This window comes from Nycticebus coucang, chromosome 10, assembly GCF_027406575.1.
Source record: "Nycticebus coucang isolate mNycCou1 chromosome 10, mNycCou1.pri, whole genome shotgun sequence".
Lineage (NCBI taxonomy): Eukaryota > Metazoa > Chordata > Mammalia > Primates > Lorisidae > Nycticebus > Nycticebus coucang.
The window spans coordinates 76,674,397-76,691,971 of NC_069789.1; the positions used below are offsets into that span (position 1 = coordinate 76,674,397).

Below are 17,575 nucleotides of genomic sequence, written 5' to 3' on the forward strand. Positions count from 1 at the left end.
GTAAATACATAAACACTTAGATTACATTGTGTTGCTCGGCGCCTGTAGCTCAGAGGCTGCAGTGCCAGCTACATACATGGGAGCTGGTGGGTTTGAATCCAGCCCGGGCCTGCCAAACAACAATGACAACTACAACCAAAAAATAGCCAGGAGTTGTGGCAGGCGCCTGTAGTCCCAGCTACTTGTAAGGCTGAGGCAAGAGAATCGTTTAAGCCCAAGAGTTTGAGGTTGCTGTGAGCTGTGACACCATAGCACTCTATCTAGGGTGACATAATAAGACTCTGTCTCAAAAACAAAATGATTACATTATGCAAAAGCTCTGACTGATGTGGATACATACTTTTTTTTTTTTTTTGAGACAGAGTCTCACTCTGTCGCCCTCAGTAGAGTGCCATAGCATTTAGCTCACAGCAACCTCAAACTCTTGGGTCCTCAAGAGATCCTCTTGCTTCAGCCTCCCGAGCAGCTGGGACTACAGGCACCACCATAACACTAGGCTATTTTTAGAGATGGGGGTCTCATTTTTGCTCAGGCTGGTCTCGAACCTGTGAGCTCAGGCAATCCACCTGCTTCAGCCTCCAGAGTGCTGGTATTATAGGCATATACCAATGAGCCTGGCCTATGCATACTTTTTATTAATTTGAAAACTTAAGGTTAAAATCAATTAATCTGCCCTCTGTGAGCCCCATATGGGCAGTAAAACACCTTAAGTAGTGGTTCTTACACTTTCATAGGCATAAGAATCATTTGGATAACGTAACAAAAGCAAATATTGTAACATAATCATTTGTGCCCACATATTAATCTGAAATTTATCATCAGTCAACTTTTATAGAAAAAGAAATGGGTCTTAGCAAGTTAAGCAGGTTACTCAAGATTTTCAATTACAAGTTGAGTGTTCAGAATCCAAATATCTTTGAAATGCTCCAAAATGCAAACCATTTTGAGCACCAACATAATCTTCAAAAGAAATGCTGAGCATTTCAGATTTCAGATTTTCAGATTTCAGATGCTCAGCCTGAATGTTCCTAAGTCTAAAACACTTTTGATCCCCAGCCTTTCAAATAAGGAATACCCAATTTGTACTTTTTTTTTTAAAGGCCCAGAAGAAGAAACTTTCTTTACAGTTTTTCAAAAACCCATTATCCTTACTATGTGTGGCAGAATTAAGTTTATAATCTTGATGTTTTGTCTTCATTTAGATTCACATGACTCAAGGGTTGCTGAGAATCCGATTTCCAGTTTTCTCGTCGCCAGCCTCTATCTTGTCTTTGTTCACAATAACTCTGGAAAGTCCAGAGATGGCTTATCTGTACTTCACTGTGATAATCTACCTACAAAGAGACAGTAATTAATTAAAGATGCTTTCTTTTTCCTTAGAGACAGGATCTCCCTTTGTCACCCAGGCTGACAAGTACAGTGGGGCAATCGTAGCTCCTGGCCTCATGCGATCCTCCCACACCGCCCTGCCAAAGAGCTGGTATTATTGGCATCAGCTGCCCTGTCTGTCCAAGATGATCTCTTTTAAATACAAATCGAAAATGGGAGGTTTGGGCTAAATACTTGCTCAAATCCTTCTATCCCCAAAGTTAGACATTTATAATTTACCACAGCTTTTGACAAGGAATGACGGTCATTTATTTATTTAAGAAGCTTCTCCTAGGGTGGCACCTGTGGCTCAAGGAGTAGGGTGCCGGTCCCATATACTGGAGGTGATGGGTTCAAACCCAGCCCCAGTCAAAAACTACAAAAAAAAAAAGAAAGAAAGAAGCTTCTCCTAGTTTCTGTGTTAGAGCCATCACCCACCTTCCACACCTGCTAATGCAGACCCATTTTTTTCCCTTGAGAAGTCCGCGTCATCCCTTACTATATTGGCTATGAGCAGCGTGAAACAATGAGGCAATTAGTGGGACCAACGCTCTGTAAATCTCAGAAGTCCAATTTACAAAGCCATGTTAATTACAATCCTCTCTTCTCTTTTGGATTGCTCACTTTGAGGGAATAGTTTCTGGCACTTCCCATACCAGCTCACTCAGACCCCGGACTAATCACAAAGCTTATGTTTATGTACCCACAGTGACATGCATTCTACCCACAGTACAAAATAGCTACCATAGGTCTCCAGCCTCTAGGAGATTCTTAGCATTTTGCAAGGAAGTTAGGTTGGTCTACGTGTTCTGTGAGTATGACACTCATGTATTGGGCCATTGCCTCTATCCTACTCAGTTGGATTGCTAGGAATTTATACAAATGGGTGCCAAAGATGGATCTGTATCTCACTGAGGCCCAAATGAAAGCAAGGTAAATAAAAGAGAATTCTAATCATTCCAAGAAGGAAGAGTCTTTGGACTTTAATGATATCTCTTGGTGACTTTAAATATGACCAGTAAGTTCTTTGGCTGGGGCAGCATGCTGATACAATATGATAAGAATCAGCCTTGTTTTTACTTGCCCTCTGTGGGCCGGAGACATAGCCTCACCACAGAGTTCTTTCTCTAATGCCAAGAATTCTATTGTGAAGAAGTGATGCTGTCAGAATGGAAGAATAAAGCTAAATACAGGCCCGCAGATAGTGATGGTTGGAAAGATTGTTTTTAACTTCTTTGTCTATGTTCTGCAAGTCATATGTATATTTTTCTTAATGTGTGCTGCCCACATGAAAGGGCTCCAGTGCAATCTGGTGGCCATTTTTGATAGAGGATTATCCTTTTTTCAGGTTCACTGTCCTTTATTTTACATAATTTGCATTGAGTTTCAGCAATGTGAGCATTCAGTGATTTGCTATCGTTTAATTTCATAAACTGAAGACAGCGTATGAGATAACTTCTGTTGGCTTTAGATTTTAATGGTTGGTTTTCTTCATGCCACAAAACTTTATTGTGCTGGAAATGCATCTCAGAAGAGCCATGTCACCCTCCTTTGTCACTCCATTAGTGCCCACCTACGTACCCCATTCCAAATGGGCCCCAGTTGGACCATTCTACCCTTTACTATCCATGGAACACTGGGCCTCAATTTCCCCAACTTTATATTGCAAGATTTGGACTACATGGCAGTAAAGGTCCCTTCCCAGGGTAATATTCTATGAACACAAAATCTCTTTTTAGATTTCCTAAAAGCAAAGGTTATGAAAAATTAACCCAGACACTGTAGCTACAAAACTGAAGCAGATTAAAAATAGTCTGCTTCAAGACAATCCCAGATAACCTTCCCACACTTTCTTGAGTTGTCTTCATCCTTTCAGAGAAATCAGCCTCTTCTTTTTAGCCTCTGATGCTTTTTACCTCCAACTCTCAAAAAATGGCTCTCTCTCCAGTGTGTTCCTTGGTCAAATGAAGTTCAGTGTGAGCAGGTAAACAAAACCACACTGTGTCAGTGTGACCAATGTATTACAGTTGTCTGTAACCCAGCTGGGGACCATGGCGGAGCAGGCGCGAGCACACTGGTAGTGCGCTGATCCATGTACATGATGTCTTTCTCTCTTGTAATTAAGTGTCTTCTCCCTCTTTTGCAAACACTATTCTGTTCCAGCCTGTGGTCCTATTCATCAGGGATGGCAGGCTAACTACCTGTAGACTTCATTTGGCCAATAGAGGTGTTTGGTTCGGCTTCCACACTCCAGGAGGACCAACCATTCCAGTTTGGCCTGGACCCTTCCTCTATTAGCACTGAAAGATCCCTAAGTCCCAGGCACACCAGAATGGTAGGTAACCCTATTGAAAGTATTGACCCAAAAAGTTTTTTTGTTTTTTGTTTTTTTAATTTTGAATTGGTTGCTAAGATTGAAATATCAGATGATTTCATTGGCCCAGCATGGTGGCTCACACCTGTAATCCCAGCACTCTGGGAGGCCAAGCAGGAGGAGCCCTTGAACTCAGAAGTTCTGAGCAAAGTGAGACTATGCAAGAGTGAGACTATGATTCTGCTAAAATAGAAAGGAAATTAGCTGGGGGTTGGGCATGTGTAGTCCCAAGCTACTTGAGAGGCTGGGGCAAGAAGATCACTTGAGCCCAGGAGTTTGAGGTTGCTGTGAACTAGGCTGATGCCACAGCACTCTAGCCTGGGAAACAGAGTGAGATTCTGTCTCAAAAAAAAAAAAAAAACCGTTAAATATCAGATAACTTCACAGAAATATCCAGATTCCTGGCTTCTCTTTAAAAAGGGAAAAATCTGGCACATCTAGACCCTCTTTCATGGCAATATAAGCAAAAGATGAATAATGTGTGCCGTATTAGACAAGTCATGTTATTTCCAAGGTCCAGCAGGCCCTGCCACTTCTTCCAGGTTCCCCCAACTCCCAGTAAGACTCAATACCATTCATTACTGCCATTCATTATTGCCCTCTATTGTTTTTCTCATGGTCAAGTGGAAAGTAAAACACTCCTTATATCCTTGTTTCTAACATAGGGGGTGGGGAATGAAAGATCTACCAATAAGAAAAAATGTATTTTTTAGTATAGAAATTAAGAATATTCCTGCCTGTTAATAGACTTGGCCCTTGCATCTGGGCATGGAGCATGCAGGTCTTTTGGGGCACTGTCATTTGTATTTATGGCTGGTGAAGGTGGTACCTTTCCTCAGGGATTTGGCAGTACTGTGCACAGGCTGTTAGAGCCCCAGAAACATTAATAAGCAATGTCTTATACACTCGGTCCTTCCTGATAGGAACTCAATTTCTATCATTGCTTCTACCCCATGTAAAAATTAGATAAACCTTATCTTCTCCACTAGGGATTTCTAGAGCTTCAGCCTCTCTAATTAATTTCTATGCTTCATTAATGTTGAAGTCATTAAGGACTCCAGGCAAACACAGAAAACCTATGCCTAGTAATCAATTTTAATCTTTTTCACATGGAAATATTTATAAAATGTTCCTCTCCTCCATAAAAACATTTCTTTCTCAACCTTTACATTCTTATCTATGTCTGCAGTAAGTTAGTCCTTATCTGTAAATCCTAAAAAATCAACTAACTTAGCAGTAATAGAGTCTCAGCCTCAAATAAGCAGGGATGGTGCCCTTTAGTTGGCTCTTTATTTTAATATTGGCACATGCCCAGCCAAGGTTAAGCACTCAAGTAGCATTAATTGTATGAATGAATGAATTCTCAAATGAACAAATAAATGGTACAGAAAGTAGAGGCTTTTCTTTTCTTTAGGCTCAAGATGGCTACTGAAGAAGGAAGGCTTTGGGAAGGCTTTGAAGTTGGGAAGACATGAGTTCAAACCCTAGTTTCTAAAACCAGCTCTACTGTTTCCTAGCCAAATGTCTTTGAACAATTTCTCCAAGCCTCAGAATTCCCATTGGCAAAACAGGAATATTGCTAACTGTGCCCCAGAGGGAAGCTATGAGGATTCTACGAGAAATGTTTAATTACATGCATTATACACTCAATAAAAAGTAGTTATTTTTTTTTTATTTTTAATTTCAGTGTGCTTGTTCATGTTTGTTTGAAGTACTCCTTTTTTGTTGATTTTCTTCTTTCTCCTGCAGTGCTGGCTGTTTTTGATGTTGTTGGTAGAGACGGGGTCTTACTCTGGCTGACTGCTGCTCATATGGGTTTTGAACCTCTGAGCTCAGGCAATCCACCCGCCTCGGCCTCCCACAGCGCTGGGACTACAGGCGTGAGCCACCACGCCCGGCCAAAAAGTAGTTATTTTAAAGAGTCCTTCACAAAGGCAATTGAAGAGAAAGAATGAAGAAATCTTTAAGCTGTCTCTAAGTGCAAAGACAGAATAAAAATGGAGAATTTAAAAGTTTTAAAATATTGGGCGGTGCCTGTGGCTCAGTGAGCAGGGCGCCGGCCCCATATACGGAGGGTGGGGGGTTCAAACCCAGCCCCGGCCAAACTGCAACAAAAAAATAGCCGGGCATTGTGGCGGGCGCCTGTAGTCCCAGCTACTCGGGAGGCTGAGGCAAGAGAATCGCCTAAGCCCAGGAGTTGGAGGTTGCTGTGAGCTCTGTGACGCCACGGCACTCTATCGAGGGCAATAAAGTAAAACTCTGTCTCTACAAAAAAAAAAAAAAAAAAAGTTTTAAAGTATTAAGTTCCCCAAATTTGATAAAATCATATTCTTAAAAAGCACTTTCTAAAACTTTATTTAGGTTTTTCGATGTTTCTGTATTTTTAGATGAGCACAGGCTCACCAGTCATAATTTCATATTGATTCTATTTAAAGTTAGATAAACCAACAACCTCTATAATTGCAATGAGCTTTTTTAATATTAAAAAGCAGGTGGGCCAGGCACAGTAGCTCGTGCCTATAATCTTAGCACTCTGGGAGGCCGAGACAGGTGGATCCCCTAAGCTCACAAGTTCAAGACTAGCCTGAGCCAGAGTGAGACCCTGTCTCTAAAAATAGCCAGGCATTGTGGCCAGTGCCTATAATCCCAGCTACTCAGGAGGCTAAGGCAAGAGAATCTCTTGAGCCCAAGAGTTTGAGGTTACTGTGAGCTATGACACCATGGCATTCTACCGAGGGTAGAGGGTGACAAAGTGAGACTCTCTCAAAAAAAAAAAAAAAGCGGTGGATGCAAGGTTGAGAATAAAAAGGATTTATGGATTTTATCCTTCTAATAATACGTATTAGGTAAAGACATATATATATGTAGATAGATATATTCTACCCTCTACCATGTGATCCACTAAAATATACAGTCAATTTTATGAAAAAATAATAAATAGGTTAATACAAATAAGTAAACTTTTATAGATTCGACACACTAAAAATAAAATCGAGGAATGGATTTCTTTCTTTGCCAATACAAAAATTCCCAATCTGAGATTCTGTGCAACTAAAACCCTCCTTAAGTCTAACCAGTGCCTTAAGTTGGAAATAAATGTACATGGCCAGCTATGAAAAACAAAGCGCAAGATGATCAATCTCACACTTTTCTTGTATCATATAAGATGTGAACAGTTTCACTCTCAAGGACATTCAGATCATGGCTTTATCGGGTTTAATCTGAGATTGATGCTTTAGAAATGGTGATGCTAAGAATCTCTTCTACATGATACTGATGGGTAGCCAACATACAATTTCAGTGCAGACACTAAAACAGAGCAACAAGATCAAGAATGACTCTCAGGCCGGGAAGGCATGTAGGAAAGGGTGATCAGGGAAGCCTCTCTGAGTGACATTCGAGCAGAGACTTGAGGAATAAGTAAACAGAGCCCTGTGAATAGAGCTTTCCAAGAGCAGGATCAGAAAGAAAAGGGCCAGAATGGGAGAATGAGCTCCAGCTGTCTGAGAGATGGAAGAAGGGCCAGTGTGGCTAAGTTTAATGGGCACAGAGGAACCAGGTAGGCGCCCATTTCATTTATTCACTCATGAAATATCTGTGGAGCACCTAGTGTGCAGCAGACACTGTTCAGGGTGCTTGCTTGCATCAGTGGAAAACAGGGACCAAAATTCCTGTTCTTGTGGAGATTATATGCTAGGTGTAGGAGAAGGAGAAACAATAACCAGATAGGTAAAAACAGATCCTGTGTTAGTTCAGTGATTCTCAACCATGGGCGATTTCGTCCTGCAGGAGGCATGTGGGAATGTCTGGAGACATTTTTGGCTATCAAAATTTGGGGAGGGGAGTTGCAGATATTTAGTGGGAAGAGGAGGGGGGGTGCTGCCGAGCATTCTACACATATAGGCTGATACCCCACAACAAAGAACTATTCCAAAATCTCAATAGCATCCAGGCTGAGAAACCCTGTATTAGATGGTGCCAAGAGTTACAGAGACAAAGTCAGAGAAAGGCAGCAGGGAGTGGCGGGGGACAGGGTGGAGGGGTGGGGAGCAGTGCAGGGAAGACTCTCTAGGAGCATGACATTCGAACAAGAGCCTGAAAGAGGGGAGGTAGAGAGCCTCCTTACGGCACAGGAAATGCCAAATGCAAAGCCCTGTGGGGCTCAGTGCCTATGGCACAGTGGTTAGGGCACTGGCCATATACATCGGGGGTGGCGTCTTCAAACCCAGCCCAGGCCTGCTAAAAACAATTACAACTACGACAAAAAAATAGCCAAGTATTGTGGCAGGTGCCTATAGTCCCAGCTACGTAGGAGGCTGAGGCAGGAGAATCGCTTAAGCCCTAGAGTTTGAGGTTGCTGTGAGCTGTAACGCCACAGCACTCTACCCAGGGCAACATAGTGAGACTCTGTCTCAAAAAAAGATAAAATAAAATAAAGCCCTGAGGGAGGATCATGTGGATCATGTTTGGCGAGTTCAGGGGGAGCAAGGAGACCAATGTGACTAAGTAAACAAAAGTGGGAGGAGCAGAAATGGACTGGAAAAGGTTACAAGGGCCCACCTCTATCCAGCTTGACTTGTGCTCTGAGTAATCAGAAAGCCAGCAGGGAGCTTTGGGCAGAGCAGTGACATGATTTCTGAATCTGTCTTTAAAGGATCACTCTAGCTGCTGTTTGGAACTGATTCACAAGAAACTAAGGGGAGAAAGCAGGTGGAACTGAGTGGACTGCGAGATAAAGCAAATCAGTAAGGTGGGAGCAAAGTGAAGATCTGAACTGCTGGGTCCAGAGTTGGGAGAACACAAGAGAAGCAGGTTGAGGGTAATGGAGACCAGACATTCCAGGTTGGACATATGGAGTTGGAGATATCGACAAGAAATCCACCTAGAGATGTCACAGACTGTAGAATGCGAGTCTGGGTCTCAAGAGAGGAGTCTGGGCTGGTTATACAAATCTATTGGAATTGACAAATGAATGGCACCCGAAGTCCCAGGGTGTATAAAACATCCCCAAGAAAGTGAGTGCAGAGAGAAGTTTGAGGACTGAGGAGTTAAGCTGGGGCCCAGATTGTGCAGAACATCATTAAAATGCTAGAGATATGGCTAAATGTTTTGCTAGAAAAGTTGTCATAATTATAAATGAGAATTGTGCCATAAAATTATAACTACTGTTTATCTTTCAGATATTCATCTTTCAAATTAATTCTCAAAAGTGGATAATTATGACCATAAATTCCTTAGAGAAAAACTAGAACCAAGGTTTTTAAAAGTAACAGTATCGCAGGGCGCAGTGGCTCAGGCCTATAATCCTAGCACTCTTGGAGGCCGAGGCGGGTTGATTGCAGGAGCTCAGGAATTTTTGAGACCAGCCTGAGCAAGAGCAAGACCCTGTCTCTGCTAAAAATAAAAATTAAAATAAAAAAAACTAGCCAGGTATTGTGGCAGTTGCCTATAGTCCCAGCTACTTAGGAGGCTAAGGCAAGAAGGATCTTGAGCCCAAGAGTTTGAGGTTGCTGTGAGCAATGAAGCCATGGCACTCTACCCAGGGTGACAGCGTGAGACACCGTTTCAATAAATAAATAAATAATAACAGTATCATGAATGACTGAGATTGTTTAAAGAACTCTATAACTGGGCCATAAAAATCATCTAATCCAAACCTGAAATATTAAAGATGAAGAAGTTAATGATCCATATGACCAAGTCATTGAAAACCGGGACTTCTGAGTGCCATTTTCCCAAAGTCACAAAGAAGAAATGCTTCTTGAAATAATAATTTAAACTTGGGGAAAATTTTGATTTGCTCATTAATATTTAACATTCATAAAACTCATCTTACAGAGAGCCTGTAGCCTAAAGCAATGTACTTCTGTATCTGTAGAATAAGAACCATCCTGTGTGCTGAACTCAAGTATGAAACACCGAGCCTGTTTGGAGAGGTAAAGTAAGCACTCTGGCAACTGTCCTGTTTCCTCTCCAGCTAGGAGAGGAAAGTGAGGCTATGAGTCAACCAGGGATGTGTCTTGGTTAGCCCAAGATTTAGGTCTTGCCCTGCGACTAACAAGCCAACGCTGAGAAAGCTGCTATTTATCCCCAACACAATCGCCCGGAAGTGGCACTGGTGCCAACAGTAATAAGAGGGAGAGTGACTCTGCGCTTCGCCTGAAGAACTAATCTCCTTTTCATCCTTGTCTCAGAGCACACGCACAAATACACACATTTATTTCCACACACTGAAGAAAGGTGGTGAGGATAGAGAGGGCTTCACCGTACATGGAGGGACAGAAACATGGGAAGAGGCAGTGAGCTGGCCCGGGCATCTCGTGACTCAGTGGTGGAAGACACGGCATTGTCTCCAGGCTTAGCCACTGACCATATGTGCTCCTTCCAGGCCCAGCAAGCAGACCCGGAGAGACAGAGCAGATGGGGTCTGGACTAGCCCAGGGTAGGGCGAGAGGAACAAGACAGCTTACATTCCCATAGTGAGTAACCCTCATGGCACTGTGTGAATCAAAACATTCAGACTTCAAATCCCTGCTTTCAGGGAGGCTAAGCTTCTCCCTCTTGGATGCTATCTGTACACCACAGGGCAAAATATGGGTTGCTCATCTTTTTCTTTACTTCTTTTTAAAATTTCTGAACAAAGGATAAATGTCTCCTTTGGCTATTATTTTTTTTTTTTTCAGAATGGGTATGGTTTCCCAAAATGGGTATGTAAGGTTGCTTTCTGGAACTCCATTTACTTCTTTTCTTCTGCATAAAATTATTCTGGGAACAAGAAATATGGTTTAGTACGAAATATATTTGTTTATGTTTCCTACTAAACAAGAGGAGTTGCCATATTTGTTGAAAAAGAGAACTCCTAACGGCATCTTTCAAAACTCAAAGGGTGCAATAACCTATATTTCCAAAGTATGTAAATCATAATATCCCCTCTCTTGCCTCCTAGGAAATGGTCTTAAGCAAGTAACCTGATCTTATTATTTTCCCACATCATAGAACCTTGCTTATTTTCTGGGCCACTGTTGAAAAAGTCTTTCCAAATTTGACCCACACTTTAGGGCTGAGTTCAGATACTGTCTCTTCCCTGAAACTGACTGTTCTTCCCAAAGTGTGTGCGTCATACGTCCAAACTCCTCTATTAGACCAACATGTCTTTAAAGATAGAACTCTAGTCTATTTTATTCAATTTTATTCTTTCCCTGTAGTATCTAAGATAGCACTTTTGCATAAAAAATCAGATAATTTCATATAATGATAGCTAGAAGGAAAAGGTTACTTGGCGACCAGCCTGAAGGGGGTGATTCTAGATATCTATGGGGTATATGTACATAGACTTAGAAAAGCTGACACCAAAATGAGGCATTTATAGATATCACATATCATTGAATTGTTCAAGCAGAAAGTGGATAATCACTTATGAGACATGGAGGGGTTCATACAACAGCTGGGCAGGTAGACTAGACGACATTTCCACCTTTTCCAAGTCTAAATTTCAAAATGATCTGTAGAAGGTTTGCCTTAGCTGGATAATCCTGTTTTGCTCTTGTCTCCATGGACACTACCACTAGATCAGGAAACTTAGAGACTTTTCATAGTAGCCTGATTAAAACATCCCGGCTTATAGATTGTAGGGAATGTATCAGAGAATTTCTAACTTGGAAAGTACCCCACCCTCACTTTACTCAGTCATCACAAAGGCTGATGGTTCAGGAAGGCCACAACATGGACGGAACCCAAACTCCTTGACTCTCAACCTCAGATTCAGAAACAGGAGTTTGTGCATCAGTTTCTCACTCCCTTGCTCTGTGCTCTTGGTCTCTCTTGGCATTATCCAGTGCTACAGGAGAGTTTGAGAATGATGTTCTTGATGTTTGCCGTTGTTGCTTTTTCCTGTATGTTGTCAGTGGGAAATATTACATGGACTTTTGGCTGGTTCCATGCTTTCCCAGGAATTTTAAGTGCCAGATAGGTGGAAGAAGAGTTATAAACATGCCCCATTAAACAGGTCGTACTTCTTGATTGTTTGTGCTCTAAAGGTAGCACCATCATTCTCCATATTACCACCAAGCTCAAGAAGATGTTATGTTGATTCATTGCTTGTATATGAATATACTGAAAAAGTGTATCCTAATAGGGTTGTAGTGAATCCAGCCAAAACACAGGCCCAGGCCCCAATGCACATGCCTAAAACACTACTGAAAAGGATTACATCTGACACTATAGAGGAATCCATTGATAGTGGTATTTCTTTTTTTTTTTTTTTTTTTGTAGAGACAGAGTCTCACTTTCTGGCCCTCGGTAGAGTGCCGTGGCCTCACACAGCTCACAGCAACCTCCAACTCCTGGGCTTAAGCGATTCTCTTGCCTCAGCCTCCCGAGCAGCTGGGACTACAGGTGCCTGCCACAACGCCCGGCTATTTTTTGGTTGCAGTTTGGCCGGGGCCAGGTTTGAACCCGCCACCCTCGGTATATGGGGCCGGCGCCTTACCGACTGAGCCACAGGCGCCACCCTGATAGTGGTATTTCAGTGGGGTTTGCAGGCCAAGTTAGGAAGAGCATTTCATTGTTAACAGTCTGTCCATCTGTCCTCCAGACATGGAACAGACCATAATCATACCAGCCCCTACGTGTTGTGTGTGCATATTTATATAGAGCAAACAGTTAAAAGGGTGGGAATTAATCAGGAGGGCCCAAATAGCAATAAGCAATAATAGGATAAGCTATTTCTTTATTCTGTTTTACTATTTTGAAAGACTAATAAAGCAAAAGAAAGAAGGAAAAAACCATGACAGACCTATCATATGTTTTTATTAACCAATCTACTTCATAATATAAATCTTTTTGTGAGATGACTACAATTTTCTCCAGCTAGAGATTATTTTCATTAACATGCATAGCCTATATATTAAACTCTAAAATACAATGATCACAAATTACTTAAAGTAATGCCAGCTAATTGAAAAACAAATTCTTTATTTAAAAATTATTTATAGTGTTTTCAAGAACTTCTTTATTATCCTTGGGAAAATATGATCTGTGGAAGGAGCTACAGTGCAAAATAATGAAGGCACCTCCCCTGGTAAACAACTCAACAAATGAGTTATTCAACAAAATCAATTATTGCTTCAGCTTCCAAAATACTTCTCCCATGATATTACCACCACGCTCAAGAAGATGTTATGTTGATTCATTGCTTGTATATGAATATACTGAAAAAGTGTATCCTAATAGGGTTGTAGTGAATCCAGCCAAAACACAGGCCCAGGCCCCATTTACGAGAATGAAAGAGACTCACACTTTGTCTCCAAACCCTTCCTGATTTCCCTGGAAAATCAAATGTAGGCTTTTCTAGACTAGTGCATACTGGTTATTTATTAAATGGTTGTTAGATTAAAATTAATTCAAATATCCTCTATGTCTGGTTAATCAAATACAGTGAATTCACTCTTCTGCTGATGAAGAAAAAAAAGAACTGAGACATCTCACCTCAGTTGCTAAAGAAGAAGCCGGGCTATACTCCTGGTGCGCTTACACAGGGACAAGTGGCTGGCACCACGTGGGTTATGGGAACCTCCATAACCTGTTGGGGAGCTGCAGAGGAAATGTGTCTCTTCATTTTCCTGCTGCGAATCACTAATCAGAGCATGGAAAAATCCCAACTCAGCGCCTCTGCTTTCTCTAACCAGCCATGCTGGAGTCCTGGCAGACCAATTTGGAAACCATGATTAATCCCTTGGTAAACAGAAAATGGGCTCTGAAGCCAAGAGAAGCCCAGCCTGAGTCACTCTCTGGAGGCTGCACATGTGGCCAGCCCAGCTCTGCCTCCTCCTCCAGGAGCTGGCTCACCTGCCCGCTGATTTTCAGCAAACAGAAAAGCTTTTCCATGGCAGCAGAGCAGTGCAGTGAAGCAGAGACTAAAACATCACTCCAAGTGACTGGCTATAAATGTGGTGTAACCCAGATATACGCAGGGGTTACCACGTCTATATGGCTCAAGTGAAATCGGCTGAAACCCCATCCTACATGAAATCGAAAACTCAACACCCTTCCCCACAGCTGCGACCGCTGTGCCTCTCCCCAGATACAGCCCGGACTCCTTCACATACACACCTCACTTTATGTACTTCCCCCAAACGCTACCACTTCAAGGTTCTGGATATAACTAACTTTGGGGGAAGATTCAGGGCAATAGAGAACATTCACATAGCAACAACAACAAGGGAAGAATTAAATATCTTTGTTCTTAAAAGTCCTTCCACCACTTGGGGCCCCAGAAGTTTCTTACCAGTTGCCCTTTTTTCTCGGGCTCTGGCCTCCTGCTCTACCCATTTTCTTCCTTTCTACTTCCTCCCCTTCCCTCGCTCCAGCTAATCCTGTCTCCCTAATTCATATCACTTTACAGTGTAAAGGTAACCTGATTTCTCAGCCTCCTTGAAGAGAGTGTCCTCCCCATGAACTCTTAAAACATTTTCCTAAACAAAGACATTTCTTTTCCCTAAGAGGAACTTCATGACTAGGTGTTCAAATACACTTATGTACAGATACACATGCACCTGTTGACCCTCAGAAAACAGGAGCAGAGTTACAAATTTCTAGAGGATGTGCCCATAGGATGAGACTGGGAGAACTGGGCAGAATGAGAAGGTTGTACATATGAGTACTGCTTTTCCTTTCTTTTTCTAGGGTTCAGTGTTCACCGGTAACATTAAAGCTCTTCTGTGTGAAGATTGCCACGTGACTCTCTGTGGCCAGGCAGGCACCGGGAAGCCTGGCTCCTACTACTCGCCCACACATCCACTGTGCTCCTGGCAGCTGGGCAATCACTTCCTCGGGGTGGCACCTGTTATTTCAGCCACTACACTTTTGCCCATGCTGTCTCACCACCTCACACCCACCTTTTTGCCTCCTGGAATGCTTTTCTACCTTTCACCCCCTGAATCAGGGCAATTCTTCAAAGGTTATCTGTGTGAAGTCTCCCAGATTGTGGCATTTGGTTTTATTCTTTCTGATATTCACTCATTTCATTCTCATAGGCGTTTCCTCCTGCTAGGGATACGTCTGTCACTTGCTCTGTGTTCCTCCAGGTGAACTAGCACAGGATGACACACCACTGATGCTCAGCAAATTCCTGCTGAATGGATCGAAATAGATCACAGTGTCTCTGGACAGGGTGTAATTAACCAGGAACAGTCATGTGCACACTGAAGTCAGCTAGGGAAACCTGGAACCCTGCTGTTGTGAGGGAGATTTAGGTAGTCTCTAATCTCAAATCTAGCATCTACCATGTTTGTGAGCCCCAGGCTAGTTAACTTCTCTGGGCATCATTTTTAAAATTTTAATATGAGAAAAATAAAAATACTGCCCTGCTCAGCTCAAATAATAGTTGTGAGGATTAAATGGGGAAAACATGTGTTTGTCTGCGTGTGTTCGAATATCCTCCAAGTCTAGTTAATCAAACACCATAAATTCATTCTTCTGCTGACAAAAAAAGAACTGAGATATCTCACCTCAGTTGCTAAAGTAGAAGTGAGGCTATAAACCTGATGCATTTAGACAAGTGACTGGTATTAGAAAAGTTACAGGAACCTCAATAGCTTGTTGGGGAGCTACAAAGGAGGAAACACAGCCCTTCCTTTTCCAGCTGCAAATCACTCATCAGGACATACTTAGGTGTGCATGTGTGTGTGTGTGTGTGTGTGTGTATGACAATGGCTTGAGAAGACAAATGATTGCAAGTATTAGAATGTTCCAGGTAGCTTAAAAAGAGCTTGAATATTTTACCAAGTAGCATAGAGTATAGATGGGTGGTTCTCAACCTTCCTAATGCTGCCACCCTTTAATACAGTTCCTCCTGTTATGGTGACCCCCAACCATAAAATTATTTTTGTTGCTACTTCATAAGTGTAATTTTGCTACTGTTATGAATCTTGATGTAAATATCTGATATGCAGGATGTATTTAGGCGACCCCTATGAAAGGGTCGTTCAACCCCCAAAGGGGTCGCAACCCACAGGTTGAGAACCACTGGTATAGATAGAATGCCTTCCCATACTTATTATGAAGCATTTTCCCATAAATAAAGGCCAATATTAGTTCCTAAGGACATTTACTTATCCATAAAAGCAACTTTATTACAAATTTCTAACCCATATAAAAAATCTCATCTGTAAGCAAAATGTCTCCTATATTCGTTCTCTTGTCAACAGAATTTATTTCCTTTTCTCTGAGATTAAGTAGCAGATGAAAATCAGGATATTAAAAGGGCATCTTTCATGCCAACATTATGAAAATTACTACACTTTAACATTTGATGACAAACTGTTTTAGATGTGGCAAATTTTATTTACTACCCAAGAATCACTATCTTTACAATTCTTTAATAATAGTAAGTATATCTTCTTTAAAGACGAATAAATTTTTAAGTACTTTAGCCTGCCATTCTTCATTCCTTACTTCAGTGTGTATTAGTTTTCTATGTCTTTAATAATTAGGCACAAACATGGTGGCTTCAAATAACAAAAATTTATTTTCTCACAGTTTTAGGGACCAGAAATTGGAAATCAGTTTCACGGGGCTGAAATCAAGGTGTCAGCAAGGCCACCTGCGTTCCTGCCACAGGCTCTGAGGGAGAATCCATTCATTTACTCTTCTGGCTTCCAGTGGCTGCCAAAATTCCTTAATCCAGACTCTGCCTTTGCGATCACATCGCTTCCTCCCCTCCTTCTGTCTCTCTCCTGTCAGGGTACTTGTGATGACATTTAGGATCTTTCTAGATGATCCAGGGTAATTTCTTGTCTCAAGACTCTTTTGCCAAATAAGGTAATATTTAGAGGTTCCAGGGATTATGATATGGATATCTTTTGGGGTGCCATTTTTAGTCTACTATACAGTGGTTCTCAAACTTCATCATTTACCCATATCTTAGGAAGGGCTTGTTAAATAAAGCATAGATTGCTGGCCTTACCCCCAAAGTTCTGACTAGTTTGTCTGGGGTGGGGCTCAAGATTTGAATAATTAACAAATTTCCAGGCAGTGCTGATGCTGCTGAACCCAAGGCCAGACTTTGAGAACCTGTAGTTTATTTTATCAATGCTTTAAAAATTACCTTCATGTTTAATTTCCCCACTTTAAGAATGTTACCAACTTTCTGTGTCAATCTTTCCCACACAGTCTGACATCAGAGGTCCCAGCAGATATAATGAAGAAGACACCGTCTCTCTTTCAGATACTGTCGCTCTTTCTTCTACTAGAGCTCTGCAATTAGACATGTCCAGAGATCAAAATTCTTCTACAGATCATTTGGTGGTCTCATCAGTTTCTTGAAGAGAAAGCCCAAGATAATTAGTCCACATTCCTCTACTTGGCACTCAAGGACCTCCACAATAAACCTTTAACGCATACCTTCCGTTTGCAGCTAGATTCTCTGAAGCTCCCCCAATGCCCTCTGCATACTTCTCCCATAAAGCAGATTCCTCGTGCAGTTTTAGCTATACAGAGTATCCTCTCATCACCTGTCCAAAGTTATACCTCTTTTATCAAAATCCTAATGTTCCTCAAGGTCCAAACCATCAGCCTAGACCTCCCTGTTCAAATCGATATAGTCTCTCCCTCTGCACTGAACTCCCTAGAGCACATTGAAAGCTTTTTGTGATAATTAGTATATTCTGTCTTGAATCATAATTACTTATGCACTTTCTAATCCCTCCATGGGTTATACAGTTCTTTAGGGTAAAGATAATTTCTTGTTTATGTTCATTTCTTGAGTAGCAGTGACAAATGTTTATAAAATTGGCAACAGAATTTTGTCTGTTGTTTAACACTTTATATTTGCTC

The 17,575-nt window shown here is 41.7% G+C and overlaps 1 long non-coding RNA gene across 1 annotated transcript; it reads left to right on the forward strand.

The window, feature by feature from the left end:
* Positions 1–8,377: 8,377 nt before the first annotated feature.
* Positions 8,378–17,130, forward strand: LOC128595425 (uncharacterized). The gene is made up of 3 exons (XR_008382928.1): positions 8,378–8,492; positions 9,581–9,678; positions 16,913–17,130. It is a non-coding gene; the product is annotated as an uncharacterized LOC128595425 (long non-coding RNA).
* The last annotated feature ends 445 nt before the right edge of the window (positions 17,131–17,575 follow it).